The following is a 4,663-nucleotide window of genomic DNA, read 5'->3' on the forward strand; positions in this document are numbered from 1 at the left end:
TATCATGAACCGGGTATGATTTTTACAGTTCTATTCTTATAAAATCTATATTAAGAGCATATATGTCTTATTTCAAGACAACAAAAAGTTTCCCTTTATGAAATAAAACAAAACACTGTCTCCTATGAAATGTTTTATTTAATAACTAATAACTTTTCACAGCAAAGACGCTTTTACAGGGGTTATATTCTAAATGTCCTGTCTTCCATCCTTTGTCAGGGTCATTTATTTAAACTGTTTAATATTTAAAAGGTAATTATATATGTTACGGTCAATGTATTTAAAATACTTATGCTATAAGATATTCATGCTTATTATTCAGTGTTACTCAAACTTTCTGTGTTGATTCTTCTGTTTGTAAGGATGTACTGATATTACTTATATTCATAAATTCCCTTTTTCGGAAACTTACACAGACAAAGATTTTATTGTCGTATCATAATTAGTTGATTCACTTTGCTTTTTCACAGATGAAATCATAGTTAAATGTTATTTAATTCTGAATATACATAAGTTAGACCTTGTCATTCCGTTTATTTACAATCGACGCTGTTACAGGGTAAATAGAAAATTTCCATTTCAACCAAACACCTCAAGCAATACTACTGTCTGTGCGTGGATTTATTTAGCTAAGTGTACAGAATCTGACATCTTACTCAATGAAGTTTGCATTTTCAAATAGAAATTCAGTACACGTGACTGTTCGCCCTTCATGATAATGAGCTTGCGGCTCGCGGAACACAAGACGCTGTCGTGTCAGAACGCCATGAGCCATTTTCTATGCAAATAGCTCATTGATTCGCTTTACACGCTATTTCATTTTTCATATGGTGCACTTGGTTGCCACAGCTCAATGCTAGGATAATACGAACAAACAACGTCAAATGTGAGGTAAGAACTAGGAAAATCGCTTACTCGTTCTAAACATATGGGCTGTTTGGATGTTCATTATTCTAAGCTTAATCCCAGTATGTCTAGGGTGTTAACATCCAGAACGATATATACATGCATATATAAGTGCGTGCATGTAAGGCTGTAGTTATTAATAAAAAGCAAAATAGTAAAACTAAAATATTCTTATTTATCTCGGTAAACAATTTTCTAGAAATGTAATACTCATTAAATTATTTCTCTTTAGGCAAATAATATTTATGTAAAAACATAAAAAATCAGTATTGCCTTAAACCTGGAAAAACAAACATTTTAAATATTTCATATTCATGTTTGTTTCCTTAATCCATAACTCGAATATCATAAACACAGTACAAACGCATTACAGTAAACAGGCATTTTTACTTAATAAAACAGTAATATGTAAATAAACACTGTTCACTTAGATAAACGTCATTCTTTATGCTATTATAAAGATGCACTAAAACAAAGAAACAAACTAGCTTACTAGCTTTTAAATCTAATGTATAAATTTACACAGAAACTGAGATACTGAAGCAAACATATACCCACAAACGGAACACATAGATCATTTTAAAAGTGTTTTACGTGTATTTGCGTCTATGTGAGTGAGTGGTTAGAAATAAACAAAAATTACCAATAAAAGTTGAATAAACAATATATAAGTGTAAAAACAATTGTCATACTTAGTTATATATCTTACATTGTAAAATGCAAGTCAGTACCGATTATTGGTATATATATATATATGTACTGTCGTCATGACATTTCCGAGATAGCAGTGGATAAAAATTTTCGCTAAACAGTGTCCAGTTTTAGTATTAAAATGAAATAATTACAGATCATGTAACGTTTTATTTTATTTTTTCAGGAAAGTATTATAAGTAACACTAAGTATACTACATTTTATATGAAATACAATATGAAATCAGTTCTATGAGACTTGTTGAATGTAAGAATAAACCTAAGAACGTACGTTTGTAATAACTGATAATTAAAATATTCAGCTGCTGTCTTATTTGTATTAGCTTAATAATAATAAAGATATAAACTACGTTGTAGTGTTAAAGTTTTTTAATGTCATGGGTGTTTATGCATTACTTAAGTTGAAGTCAGTAATGTGTTTTATTTACTGTAGAATAAACTGATATCCATTAGAAAGTCTTAATTGTAAAAAGTTTATAAATACGTTTATAAGTAATTTTAATAATGATGTATAACATTAGCCGCATTCTAATTGTGAAAAGCACAGATTGTTAATTATACGATTTGTATAAGGTAAAGCCGTGGTATAACCAACGACATTTTCAGTAATTATATATTTTGTTTACATTGAATTCCCGAAGATAAAATAGCGCAATGCATCCAGGTGGGTGGAAATACTGGTATAATGAGATTGTTAGCTACGTGAAGTCAAAGGGAGTCTTCAGTGTTCTATACAGAAGAGGAAGAACGGATCGTTCAGAATCATGATGTGGCCCAAAACTGCACCCCAAATTAATCCTAAACTGAAAAACGTTGTTACGAAGGAGAAACCGCAGACACTAAAATATATTACAGAGAAGCTGAGCCTGTCTATTTCTACGGTTATCAAGACAACAAAAAGAAATTTGAAACAGGAGAAAGCTCACAAGCCAAATGTTTACTAGCATTCAGCCTCATCTTAAAATCGACAGTTCTTTCATAATAATTATGGCCGAAGAAACTGGACCAACGATAATTCAATTTATCATATACTTTTTAAGTCCCCTAATGCAGTTTTACTGAACCATTATGCTTTGTGTTTGCCAAAAAAGGATCTTATGAGTAAGTCGTAAGAATAATATATTTATTTAGCAAACTGAATTTTGTATTTGATCCAGATAAATACCTTGTTCTGGTCGGTAATTAAGATGCTCAACGACAGTGGGCGTCTACGAAAAGTTTATCGAGATGTGTAGTTTCAGACTGACCTTTTCGTCCTTCGCATGAGCTTGTTACTATGGAAATATCAATGTGTGACATCAGTCAATAATCATGCTATTAGACGATGGTGGACCCGGTTCCAAAAACTGCATGGTACTTGTAACATTATTGTTATAGTGTGCAATTATCTTTCAGTACTCGTTATAAGTATTAGTATTGGGAAAATAAATGTTATAAAAAACAGTTTTATATCAGAATGTACAAAGTGTGCGTTTATAAAGTTACTTAACTTTATTTACGGTACCTTGTAGTAGGTAAACGAATTTATTACTGCCAGATAAACCTAAATGTAATAGAATAGTTATGGTTATTGATCTGTGTAAAATTAAAATGATGGAAGTACAAGTCAATATTAATGTCCCCTTTTGAAAATTGGATTATGTGTGAAAAACAATCACAAAACTTTCAACTTCAGATTTAATTATTTCTGTCTTACACACACACACACACACACATATATATATAGTGTTTGTGTGTGTTTTCTTTATAGCAAAGCCACATTGTGCTATTTGCTGAGCCCATCGAGGGGAATCGAACCCTTGATTTTAGCGTTACAAATCCGTATACTTACCGCTGCACTAGCGGGGGGCATATATATATATATATATATACATAAAATAATTCTAATTTACAGTTATCGAATCTTATGAACTTGAGAAGCTAGCTTAATTCTGATGAGACTCTCGACCTGGTTTTTTAAACAAGATTATTTTCTAGCCTAGTCTTTACTAGAGAAACTAGTTGGAAACTCAGTATGGCGGGTTGCCAGGTGAATTAAATTTTATCGATAACGAGTAACAAGCAGAGAATGAATTAACATTACTGTAATGTTTTTTAAATAAGTAGCCGTCACAATTCTCGTGGTTCGAGATTAAAACCTGTCCCAATTTCTTTCGAAATTGGGTATTGCCATCTTGAGACTACGAACACCATACTACTCGTTTTGTGATTGGATACTTGATATCATGTGAAAATGTAAATCTTACACGTACGTGTGACTATACTTCTACACTACCGCCTCCCGCTAGTACAGCGGTATGTCTCCGAATTTACAACGCTAAAATCAGCGGTTCGATTCCCCTCGGTGGGCTCAGCAGATAGCCCCAGGTGGCTTTGCTATACGAAAACACACATTCTACACTGCTTTACGATCTTATTAGTAGATTGAACAGTCACAAAAAATTCGATGATTTTTTAAACTTAATAGTTTTTATTAAACGATCATGTCTTCTTTATGTTCCTAAATTAGTTGTTATAGGGATAGAGATTAAAAAATAATAATTTGAAAACTTGCAGTCCTGAGGGATATTTCTTTGTGTTCTGAATGAGTCAGTATTTCTGTGTGGAAGAGTTTTAACATGGCTTTTCCACCAGTAATCTGCTGTTTATTCAACTTTAGCTCATACAGTGTTTAATGTGTAACTCTAAACCAATACTTTTGGCTGTATTATGAAAGTATTTCAATATTTAGAACAATAAATTGTTATACATTTTCAGGTGCACATTATTTGCGTAATTATTGTTCTTTATGGCTAGAAAATCTATTGCTTAGAAATTACTCTTTCGTTGCTTACTGCTACCCAAAATAAACAAATAGTTTAGTTTTGAATCACGTGCAATTGTATCTTATTGTATTCTGTATAATATAAACGTACTGTCCTCTATATTGCTTGTGGTGGCATTTTATATACATTCAGTCTGCGTTTTTCAGTATTAGTTCCACAATACGTTATGTTTTGTTTGTTTGTTTAATTTCGCGAAAGCTACATGAGGGCTATCTGCGCTA

General features: G+C 31.8%; 1 long non-coding RNA gene across 1 annotated transcript; it reads left to right on the top strand.

Annotated features, from left to right (window-relative positions):
• The first annotated feature begins 745 nt into the window (after positions 1-745).
• On the top strand, positions 746-4,369 carry LOC143238035 (uncharacterized). The gene is made up of 2 exons (XR_013020384.1): positions 746-891; positions 2,259-4,369. It is a non-coding gene; the product is annotated as an uncharacterized LOC143238035 (long non-coding RNA).
• Positions 4,370-4,663: the final 294 nt, after the last annotated feature.

This window comes from Tachypleus tridentatus, chromosome 13 (assembly GCF_004210375.1).
Source record: "Tachypleus tridentatus isolate NWPU-2018 chromosome 13, ASM421037v1, whole genome shotgun sequence".
Taxonomy (NCBI): Eukaryota; Metazoa; Arthropoda; class Merostomata; order Xiphosura; family Limulidae; genus Tachypleus; species Tachypleus tridentatus.